This window comes from Bombina bombina, chromosome 6, assembly GCF_027579735.1.
Source record: "Bombina bombina isolate aBomBom1 chromosome 6, aBomBom1.pri, whole genome shotgun sequence".
NCBI lineage: Eukaryota > Metazoa > Chordata > Amphibia > Anura > Bombinatoridae > Bombina > Bombina bombina.
Genome location: NC_069504.1, coordinates 845553101 through 845565824, shown reverse-complemented (window position 1 = coordinate 845565824; position 12724 = coordinate 845553101). Strand labels below are relative to the sequence as shown.

Genomic DNA, 12724 nt, shown 5'->3' with positions numbered 1-12724 from the left:
GGAAATATGCTGTTTTAAAGACTCTTACAACTCCTCATGGATTGACCCCATGTGGTGAGTATGAGACAAAAAGTCTGGCAACTGAAGTTACTGAAAAGTTAGAATGTTAGGATAATACAGTGAAGACAAATGACTTACATTATGATTTCAAAGCAACAGTATATGTTTTAATGGACATGAGATGTGTGTGTGTATGTGTATATATATATATATATATATATATATATATATATATGATATATATATATGTGTATGTTTTGAAAGCATGAATATCTTAGCCTCTGTGTGTTTAAGAACATGAATAGATGTTTATGGACCTGAAGAGAAGTGATTATTAACATTTATTTTTATTTCAGATCTACATAGACAGGATTCACTTGGAATACAGTACAATACTGAATTAAAAATAAGCTATTATTCACATATAAATGCCAGGATACCGATAACATTGTAATGCATTTTAAACTAATAATTAGCAGTATTAAATTACCTAAATAAAATAAAATGTTAATAATATAACATATTTGGTATCAGAATAATCAGAAAAAAATAACCTAATATTAACCATCTGTAATTGGGGTTATATATGATTAATGCAGAGAGTGTGATCTGATTAAATAACCATTTTATAAAAAAAAAATTAACTTGCTTAAAAATGTCAGAAATGCTGTATTGTATTGCTATGTTGTACTGTATGCTGCCACCTGGTGTTATGTTGCGAGAACTACAGCCAGAAGGTTCTTTCTGGCTGTTAAAAATGAAATTTCCAAGGGCCAATCCGATTTAGACTTCCCAGATAACCAATGGGAAGGTCAGCTCCCGTAGTGCCACCCACATGATGTCATCAATGATTATATAATGGGAGTGTTGAATGCACAAGGGAGAGTTGTCTGTAACTTGTTGAAAATTGGTGATCTGATTTTGGCTGCGATATACCTGAAAAAAAAAAAAAAAAGTTCACTTCAGCAAGGAGCTTAAAACTTATCCTTGATTTGTGCAAAAACCTTCTTTCAAATGAGATGACCTAAAGACCGCTACGAATTGGTTCAAAATTGGTGAAGTATATTGTATTTTAAATTGGTAGTTATAAGCCTAGGTATTGTTCAAATCTGTGTCTGAATTGGCTAAGTAACTCATCTATACAAGTTCTGATATTGTCGGTTAATTTTGTATTAGGATAAATTGCAGTTAAATAACAGAATATATATTTTATCCTATTGTTTTATAAACACTGTTTAGAATTGTATTGCTTGGATGTTAAAGGTTTTTAGTCCCATTGTGTTAAATAAATAAGGCTGAATTGTGAAGGTATATTGTTCTGGGTTTTGTAAGAAGAATAGCATATCTTAAGAGTTGGTTCTAACGCATATAAACTTTTATTTAGTTTCCTTTTATTGCAAATATAGTTCAATATGTTCATGGATATTAACTAAATAAAAGAATTCAGGTATTTATATTAATTGTATGGTCTAGTAGATGCATGGTTAATTAGGGTTTCTATTTCTTTGTATTGTGTTTATAACCCTGCCATAAACTTATATATATTATTTGGATAGCACTGCTAAGATTTTCATAAATATACTGACAAAATGATATGCATTGTCATGTATGATGCATATTATTTTAAATATTGTATATTATTTAAAGTGAAGGTAAACTTTGATGAATGAAAGCCCGCTTTTTAAAAATACTATTAATAGCAGGGGCACTTTCACTCACCCGGAGATCCTCTCTTCACACGTCATCAATGACTAATCCAGCTTCCTCCAATCTCGGCTTTCCCCCAAGGGTAGTCATTGCCTGAGGCCATGCCATGATTGGAGGAAGCTGTATTAGTCGTTGATGACATGTGAAGAGACAAAGGTAAGTTTTTAATCAAAACGGCTGATTTCTAAACTTTGATGAATGAAAGTGCCTCTGTTTTTAAAAGTATTTAAAAAAAACGGGCTTTCATCCATCAAAGTTTATCTTCACTTTAATATGTAGTTATTCTGGCTTGTTCATTTTATTATTTTAAACTTAAATATAGAATTTAAAATATATATTTATGTTTAACATAATACAATGAAGAAGATAAAATAACAACTTATTAAATTATATACAATACTTAAAATAATATGCATTATACATGAAAATGCATATCATTTTAACATTGTATATATATCCTTCACCCCCAGCACAAACTATACTATTCAGCCCTAATCTGAAAGACCTAACCACCAACTAATCTATTAACCGCAACAACCCACCAACACAATAAGCCCCCTAACCTATTAACCCCTACACCACCACAACCCACCAACGCAATAAGCCCCCTAACCTATTAACCCCTACACTGCCACAACCCACCAACACAAACTACCCCCACACTACTTAAAGGGACATAAAACAAGTTGGGATAGAGACAAAATATAATAAGATGTACTTTAATTACTTTACCTGCAAATTTATACTGCAGTGCCTCACCATTAACCATTTCTTTTTAGTTCCTAAATTGGAAAGCTCTAACTCCCCCCACACATTTCCTTCTATGGCTGTATCTATATCTATTGTTCTTTTTGTAGAATACAAAAGTGAATAGGGATTATCTGCTGGAGCATGCCTAGAAGCTGTGAATTTAGTTGAAATACATTGCCTGTGTCTAAACACTGATGAGAGGGGTGGAGTTGGCTGCTCCAGGCAGCTTAGCTATGTAATTCATTTTGCTTATTTTTGAAAATGATTTAAAAATACTTGCCAGCAATTTTTAAACATTTTCTTTATGCAAACTATTTTTAATTAATTAGTCATTTTAGGATATGCACAGATCTTAATCTAGTTATGTCCCTTTAACTACCTTACGCCTAACCCCCCACATCTAAGCTAAAACAAAAAATAACAAACACTAACATTACAGAAAATAAAAAAACAACACTACCAAATAAGTAAACCCATAGTTATGCCTATTCTAAAACTAAAGACCCCCTTAATAAAAAAAAAACCTATACTAACACTAAACTAAACTATAGTCCTTGGAAGGGCTTTTTGTAGGGTATTGCTCTAAAGTGAATCAGCTCTTTTTCCTTGAAAAAACACAAACCAAACTACAATACGAGTAACCTTCCAAATAAAAGGCTATCTAAAAAAAATCTACTCTAAGGATTGCCCTGAAAAGGGCATTTAGTTGGGCATTTCCCTTAGAAGGGCATTTAGCTCTTTTGCTGCCCAAAGTTTGCACTGAAAAGGGCATTTGGTTTAGGATTGTCCTTAGAAGGGCATTTAGTTATTTTGCTGCCCAAAGTTTGCCCTGAAAAGGGCATTTGGTCAGGGCCGGACTGGGAATAAAAAGCAGCCCTGGAAAAAATTAAAGACCAGCCCTATATTCCATATATACACATATACATACATATATCAGACTCCAGAAAACAGGCCAAAATCCTCATTTGGACAGGATCATTGTAGCCCTTTTAGTGATCCACATAGTAGGACTGAGGGATAGGGAAGTGGGCTACTTCAGCTAACATATTCTCTGTTCCTGAGTATTCCATCCTTCATCATTTTTCTTCAGACCTCACAGCACACTGCAGCACTCCTTTGTTAGATCTTAAGGCCTATACTCAAAACATCAAGTTTCTTCTGCACAGCTTCAAACTTTACCAGCCATTCCTTGAACCTTTACCCTAGCTAACATTTTCTTTCTCCATGCTAAAGCATGATCAATACACAATTTGACAGTTTATAGACCTGGTTATAGGTACGATATCCAACAGTATGGAAAGACTGCATGTGCATAAACTCCAAGCAATATTATTAGCACTCGGAGCCTACTTAGTACTTACTTACCAGTGCTGTGCTCCGCCTAGTGCTCTGTGATGTGGCCTGCTGCTGCTCCCTGTGTGCCCACATGGCCTCCAGCTCAGCTCCCTCCTTATCGCGTGTGACTGACTGTGTGTGTTCACATGATGTCCCCACCGGCACCCCTCCATATTCCCTCCCCACAGTGCTAAGTGCCTAATGCCTATTGGAGCAGACTGGAGCGGCCACATCCTATCAAACTGCAGTTGAGTCTGTGAGGTGCAGCTGTAGCTGAGTTCCGTTCTCCATAGCAATGTAAAGACACCTGCCTGAAGCTAATCCCAAAAGGCAATAGCCTCCCCTGACCACTCCCTCACCTGCTCTCACACTACCTTGCCTAATGCTATTGCCTATTGGAGTGGAGGCGGAGCTGCGGCGGCCCGCATCTGCAGCTGAGCTGCTTGAGCCTCTGTTTTGTCTGTGTGCTCAAAATGCAGGTCGACCGCTTCCTCACCAGCTGCTCATACGTGCTGAGCTCTCTCTAAGCAGCTGCCAGCAGCCGGCCTACCAGGATTTTTCCCTGTATCCCGGTGGCCCAATCCGGCCCTGCATTTGGTTGGGCATTGATCAAAATCTAGCAGCTTGTGAAGCACAAAAAAATCCTTAAAGGGACACTGAACCCAAATTTTTTCTTTTGTGATTCAGATAGAGCATAAAATTTTAAGCAACTTTCTAATTTACTCCTATTATCAAATGTTCTTCATTCTCTTGGTATCTTTATTTGAAATGGAAGAATGTAAGTTTAGATGCCGGCCCATTTTTGGTAAACAACATGGGTTGTTCTTGCTGATTGGTGGATAAATTCATCCACCAATAGAAAAGGGCTGTCCAGAGTCCTGAACCAAAAAAAAAAGCTTGGATGCCTTCTTCTAAAGATAGCAAGAGAACGAAGAAAAAATTATAATAGGAGTAAATTAGAAATTTGCTTAAAATTGCATGCTCTATCTGAATCACGAAAGAAAACATTTGGGTTCAGTATCCCTTTAAGAAGAGGTAAAAGTTTACTAGCCTTTGGTTTAAGTATGCCATAAGTTACTGTTGATATAAGCTAAACATTGTGAAACAGCAGTCAGATCCTCCATTTGCAAGTATGTTACATACATTCCTAACTCATATTTCATATTTATGAATGCCCTGCACTGTCAAAGTTTGCTAGCGGAGTTAACATTTAAAAAAAAAAACGGCTTTTGCATTGCCAGTATTTTACTCATTCCAACACCTAATCTCTGATTACTGGCTGTGCCGGTAAAATACCGGCTGGGTGGCAACCCTATGTCAAAAAGCACTGTGTCTTGTTGTAGATGGTTATATTCTTGCATGTACTCTGCAGGCTCTATAACAGAGCTCTGGAGGTGCATACACTTTGTATCTTAAGAGATATAGATAGATAAAAAAAAATCCTGTGTTAGAAACACTACAATTCTCAGCAAACCCCAGCAAAGTGGAATTTCCTAAAGTATTTTAAAATGTTGAGCTGAGGCTGAAATAAATACAGAGATACAATGCCAGATGTATCCAGGTAAGCCTTATAACACCTGTTATTACACTTGTAAGTACTCACATATTCAGCATGATTAAAATGCACTGCTAGGATCTGGAAAAAAATTCTCACTGTTGCTTAATTTCCCACCCTAGCTGAAACAGGAAGTGACATAAATAAGCTTCAGGAAAGTGAACACTGCAGGATGTGGGAGGGTATTCTGTGAAAACGTTGAACTTGGGAAAACAGCGAACCACGTCATCAGCTGATTCACAAATTTTGTCCGTAACGCGCATGCGTGCTAGCGTCATTACATATCTGGCCGCATATGTCACTGCTAAAATTTTGAGAGCCGTGAAATTCCTGGATCCTTTGAATAGCGCATGCGTGGGATTTTGAACTCTGTCAATACCGCCGCAAATGTCAGGACCGTTATACCCAATTACACCAAAATGTTTTCTGAGAATAAAAATAAAAAGGGAGCTCCTGACCACTTGTTATAGTAAAACAATTATGTATGACCAAGGAAAAAAAAATTGAACAATAAAATAGTTATTATATAAGTGTTTCTGTTTAGTTGGTTTAATGACGCTGTAAAGGGGAGGTGTATAATTGTGTGGTAAGCAAAGCGGGGCGCGGTATGGAGACTGAGCTCAAATTCCCGAGCATGTACTGTACAAAGGGTCCAGGAATTACACAGGTCTCGAAATTGTTGTGATGTGTGCGGCAGTATTGACAGAGTTCAAAATCCCACGCATGCGCTATTAAAAGGGTCCAGGAATTTCATGGCTCATAATTGTAGCAGTGACGTATGCGGCCAGGTATGTAATGACACAAGCACGCATGCGCATTATGGACAACATTTGTGAAACAGCTGATGCCACGTCACCAGAAGTGTTTTCACAAGTTCGCTGTTTTCCCAGAACACGGGCTATAGTTAGAGAAGCCCCACCAAGCATAATAATCTTAGCTTTAGCACAGTCATTTGTTTTACAATAATCTGTATAAGACACTGGTTGGGCTTAAAGGGACACTGAACCCAAATTTTTTTCTTTCGTGATTAAGATCGAGCATGCAATTTTAAGCAACTTTCTAATTTACTCCTATTATCAATTTTTCTTCATTCTCTTGGTATCTTTATTTGAAAAGCAAGAATGAAAGTTTAGATGCCGGCCCATTTTTGGTGAACAAACTGGGTTGTTCTTGCTGATTAGTGGATACATTTCAGCCACTAATAAACAAGTGCTGTCCAGGGTCTGAACCAAAAATTGGCTGACTCATTAGCTTAGATGCCTTCTTTTTAAGAAATAAAAAAGCAAGAGAACAAAGAAAAATTGATAATAGGAGTAAATTAGAAAGTTGCTTAAAATTGCATGCTCTATCTGAATCACATAAGAAAATATTTGGGTCCAGTGTCCCTTTAATGCCTTCCAGCACTGCCGACACTGAAACACTAAAGCCACTAGATGGAGATGCTCTTAATATTAATTCTAAGAGAAATGGAGAGAAAAGGAAGTCAGTATTGCATAAAAAAAACAGAATTTAAGCTTACCTAATAAATTAATTTATTTCATGGTTCTGAGAGTCCTAGATCCATTACTCTTTTAATTACTCTTCCCTACCATTAGGAGGAGGCAAAGATTCCCAAAACCCAAGAACTATAAAACCCCTCCCACCTAACCAGTACCTCAGTCTAACGTATAGCTGAGAACAAAGAGGAAAGAAAGTAATAAGAGCAAACAAAATAGAAGAAAGGTAAAAAGATGTGTTCAAAAAAAGGAAAAAAACAACCCAGAAAAATACAGGGTAGGATCGCATGGACACCATGAAAGAAATTAATTTATCCAGTAAGAATAAATTATGTTTTCTTTCATACATGTGGTGAGAGTCCATGATCTATTATTTCTGGGAACTTATACCCAAGTTGTGGAGTCCACAAGTAATAACATAAAGGGTGGGATCTAAAAGACATCTTTTTTTCACTGAGAAACTAAATCCTGAATCCCAATAGAGTCTAAAAAAGGCAATTAAAAATAACCAACAGGCAAAAACAACCTGAGACAACTGCCTGCTGGACTTCCTACCACTGGCTGCCTCAGAAGAAGCAAAAACATCAAAATGGCAGCTAGTCTGATAGAATAAGCAGAAATCTATCTAGGTGGATGTTAATCAGCCTCCAAGAAAGCTACATGAAAGCTTCAACCAAGAAGCCAAAGAAACAGCAGAAATGAGTGAAAAGGTAAAACTTCTGCACTCGTAACAGAGACCCATATGTTAAATAAAGTTCCAAAAACAGGCAGGTTTGAAAGCAAGATGATTTATTCAAATCACGTAAAAACACATCCAAACAGACCATACAGGAATGATCATAACGGAGGAATGAAACTTCTCTGCATACGTGTTTCGTGCGAACCAACCATACTTGAACACTGCAAGAGAAGTTCCGTATACCGCTTCTATATACTCTAATTCTTATCTACTTTAAAAGAAGTGATAATGATTTATAAGTGTATACACACCATGATATAGTAATAAATATATAAAAATTAAAGGCTATACATATGGATAAGCCTGCCTGTTTTTGGAACTTTATTCAACATATGGATCTCCGTTACGAGTGTGGAAGTTTTACCTTTTTACTATAGTGCTTTTGGTGTCGTCACGGAGGACACTACGTCCGGCACTGCGCCAGGGATTCACTTCAGGTCAGTGTTAAACATAGTGTGATACTGAAGACATACCACAGACACCGCCTTTGCAAGTAGCTGGGTAAGCGCACATTATATATTTTGTTTCTTGTATTAAACAGCAGAAATTACCTGCCCTCTCATAGAACCAGAAAAAGGAACAAACAACCTAAAAGTTTGTTTAAAATCCTTAGTAGTGTCTACATAACACTACAGAGCTCTAACAGAATCCAAAACATGAAGAAATCACTCTGAATAATTCTAAGGATTAAGACATAAAGAAAGAACAACAATATCCTAACTTATATTATCAGAAAACACAACCTTATCCAGAAGAAAAATGAAAAATGAGATAAGGAGAAACACAAGAAAGACTAGAAAACTCTTCTAGCAGATGAAATAGCTATAAAAAAAAATTTCCAGAAAGAAGTTTAATATCCACCTGATGTATAGGCTCAAATGGAGGAACCTGTAAAAATCATCAAAACCAAATCAAGGTTCCAAGGAGGAAAAATTGGATAATAACAGGCTTAATTCTAGGCCAGGCTTGAACTAAACCATGAATTACAAGAATAATAGCAATCTTCTTATGGAACATTAGAAAAAAAGGCAGAAAAATATGACTTCTCAAAGAACTGGCAGATAAACCCTTGACCAAACCCTCCTGTAAGAACAGCAAGAATTGTAGGAATTCTAAAAGTATCCCAAGAAAAAACCCTGATTTGAACACCAATAAATAAAGGCCTTCCAGACTATAAAATAATAATTCCCCTAGTCACAGACTTACAAGCCTGTATAAGAAACTTAGTAACTGAACAAATAGTTCAAAGACAGAGTCTCTGATTTTATCTCCATGCCATCAAGCAGAGAGATCTGGAAACCGGATAGAAAAAAGGACCTTAAAATAGAAGGTCTGGATGCACAGGAAATAGCCAAGTAGAGAAACTGGACATTAGAACCAGATCTGCATACCAAAATCTGCAGGAACAAGCTAGACCAATCAGAATCACCGAAGTTTTTTCTGCCAGATCGTGGCAATCACACTGAGAAAAATAAACCAGAGATGGAAAAAATATAGGTTAGCCAGAATGATTTTTTTTTTAATATAAAAACTATAATGCCTTTTCGGGAGATGTCCTCACCTCTCCTCTCCTCTCCACCTCCCCATTCTAGTTTTTGCCCTCTTTTATTCTTACCTCCTTGCCCTTTTCTCCGCTTAGCCCTCTGACACCAATATTACTCCCCCTTTCCTTGGTTTTCAACCAGTATCACTGTCTCTGAGCATCTGTTTATGACCTGTATAGAAGATACACTCCTTACCTACCAAACTCACTATTATGGTGAATGCACTGTATGGCTGACCAGCCACCTGTTTTATTTGCTAATTGTTTTTTGCTGTTTTAAGCATTGTACTCTGCTAGATTTCATGCTTAGTACTTGACATGGACTCTGTCTAAAGGATATAACACGTTATGTAACACAACACCTATGTTTTTTGCTATCCAACTTACTTTTCAATAAAATTGTTTATAAAAAAAACTTGAATGCCCTCTATTTTGAGGGCATTTGGGGCACTTTTACAAATTGAACCAGAGATCTGATCATTTGCGGGAGCACAATAATTTACCGCTCCACTTGTAATCTAGCCCTTAACCAGTGTAAAAATGGCCCCAACCACTTTGGGAAAAACTTCCCAAAGCTCAATAATAGAAACCAGAAAAAGATACAAATTCTTAAACCTTGCAGAAGGAATAAAAGCTATAGCTGGCTTAGTCCAATTTCTGGATATAATCTTAGAAACTGCAATAAGGACAAGAAACAAATTAAAGGGCCATAATACCCAAATGTTTAAACACCTGAAAGTGATGCAGCATAGCTGTAAAAAGCTGATAAGAAAATATCACCTGAACATCTCTATGTAAAAAAGAAAGATATTTTACCTCAAAAGTTTCTCAGTAGCCACATCCCATTGTAAAGGAGTGGGTGAGATCCTGCAGCCGCTCAGCCAATAGTCGCCCAATGTGTAAAGCTTGTCCCACCCCCCAGATGGGCCAAGCTCACTGACCATATATTAACCCTTTAAGGACACAGCTTTCAGTTTGCTCAATTGTTTTATGACGGAAAAATTCCGTCATATGTCCTTAAGAGGTTAAAGGGAGGTGCACAGAGTGGGCGCGTCATCTGGGATATACCATGTGTGTAATAGAGGGGGAGAATGGGATTCACTTTCTAACACCGGCACAGCCGAGTTTCCGGGATGTGGGCGTCAGGGAGCCACTATTTCAATGCGGCAGAATCCCGGAACTTCCGGGAGAGTTTGGATGTCTGGTATATAGAAAAACCAACAGGCAAAGGCAAAGACCTCGCTGAATGCGGAGAGCAATACGCTCTCCATATTCAGCATTGCACCAGCAGCTCTTGTGAGCTGCTGGTGCAACGCCGCCCTCTGCAGACTCGCGACCAATCGGTCGCCAGCAGGGGGTGTCAATCAAAACGATCGTACTCAATCGGGTTGAATTCCGGCGATGTCTGTCCGCCTGCTCAGAGCAGGAGGACAGGGTTATGGAGCAGCCGTCTTTAGACCGCTGCTTCATAACTGCTATTTCTGGCGAGCCTGCAGGCTCGCCAGAAACACGGGCACTCAAGCTCCATTCAGAGCTTGATAAATGGGCCTCAATGCATACATCTGCAAAATAACGTCAGGAAACAAAAAAAGGTACTAAAATTATTTTAACTTAAAAATGTCTTAGATTAGAAAATAGCTAATTCCCAGGTGGGTTAAAATTAATCTGATCCCAGGCTATATATAGTTACTATATAATAGTGCCATGTATAGGTCTTAAAATGAGTGTTAAAATTTAAAAAACACTTACCTTAAACACTCCTACTATGCATAAGAGTAGGAAACCCCAACCATGCACTGAAAACATATCAGCAGAGGATATATTATAGTAGTTAACTGTAGACCCAAAATGAGGAGACAGAAGACAAGTTCCTGCGACACCCTTGGGAAGATAGTAACTTAAATTTTCATGGGAAAAGAAAAAAATAAGACACGCACCAAACTCCTTAAACTTCCTTCTTGACAAACACTTCACTCTGAGGGGAAATAGGCCTCAAAACAGAGAACCCCTCTCAATGAAGAAATCATCTGCACATCACCATTCTTCACCTTCTTCCAGCCGGAGGCAAAGATAAGGCTGACTACCATAGAGGTGGGAGGGGTTATATAGAGCTCTTAAGAGTTTAAGAATCTTTGCCTACTCCTAGTGGTAAGGAAGGTAATTCCCAGGAGTAATGGATCCTGGACTCTTACCACCTTTAAGAAATAGAGTAAACACGAACTCATGAGCGCAATTTCGATTTACTCTAGAATCATTACCGCATCCTCAGAGCTCTGGTTAACTGTTTTGTGAAATAAAAAAGTGTTACAAAACACATCAAAAATACATTACAAAGCACAGTCACACACATGATAACACCATCTAATAAAATTATTAACAAAACTAAGGGCTCCATGTACGAAGCAGCGAAAGCTGCTCCGGAGCCTTTGCGTGGCAGGTTCGCATATGCGAGCCTGCTTCCCGCAATGTAAGAAGCAGCGGTCATTAGACCGCTGCTTCCTACACCCTACGCCACCTCTTAGGTGGCGAAGCAAAATCACTGAGAGCTCGCTCGCTCTCGGTGATTGACAGCCCCTTCAGTCGCGTGATTGGTCGCGCGACTGAAGGGGCGGGCATTACACACTCCGCTGAGTGTGTAATGGTACATACGGGCAAGCGGATCAATAGATCCGCTGCCCGTGTGTAGCGGAGGCGGGCGGACAGCTTCGCGAGTTAAGAAGCTGTCCGCCCGCCTCTTAGTACATGGAGCCCTTAATTGCACAAATAAGTTATAAGGAATTGAAGATATGAGATCTCAGGTGTCAGAAACAAAAAAGGCAGGCAAAGGAGTTTAACATAGAGATACATACATGTCTAAAGATGTTTATGTATGTATATATAAATATATGTCTATATATGTGTAAATATATATATATATATGTATTTATATATGTATATATGTACTGTATTTACAGACAAATATACACATAAATACATATGTACACACATATATATAAGTACATTGGAGCCAAATGCAGTCAAGTAAATTAAAACATGTAAAAGCATATTTATGTCATATTCATTTTTAATAAAGGGTTTAACTATGTATTTACTGTAAATATGTTCTATGCATTTCCAAATAGAGATTCCTATATATAACTCTCTCTCTCTCTCTCTCTCTCTCTCTCTCTCTCTCTCTATATATATATATATATATATATATATATATATATATATATATATATATACCTCTATATTATGGGTGTCAAATTGGCATTATTTGCAAAGAATCGATTAGTATTGCCAAATAATATAACAATAAAAGACACTTGAAACAATTCATAAACAACTAACATAGCAATGGCAAGATATGTAGGTAGTTTGCGGCCCTCGTGAGTTGCACTTGTATGGAAAATGGCACAAGACTCAAATGAGTTTGACACCCCTGCTCTATATGATCAAGTATACCTATATATGTATATATAGGTATAAATAAATATTGTACCAAAATACCATCAGATATATGTAGAAACATGTATTTAAGAATAAATAGAACAGACTCTGTTATGTGAAGAAAATTGGAATGGGAAATATTCACATTTTTATGTCATCAGAGAATA

General features: G+C 37.5%; 1 long non-coding RNA gene across 1 annotated transcript in view; it reads right to left on the bottom strand.

Annotated features, from left to right (window-relative positions):
- Positions 1 to 502: 502 nt before the first annotated feature.
- Positions 503 to 12724, bottom strand: part of LOC128662301 (uncharacterized) — a 33750-nt gene continuing 21528 nt past the window's right edge. Inside the window, exon 5 of the long non-coding RNA XR_008402744.1 lies at positions 503 to 936. This is a non-coding gene — a long non-coding RNA (uncharacterized LOC128662301). The remainder of the gene's footprint in view (positions 937 to 12724) is intronic.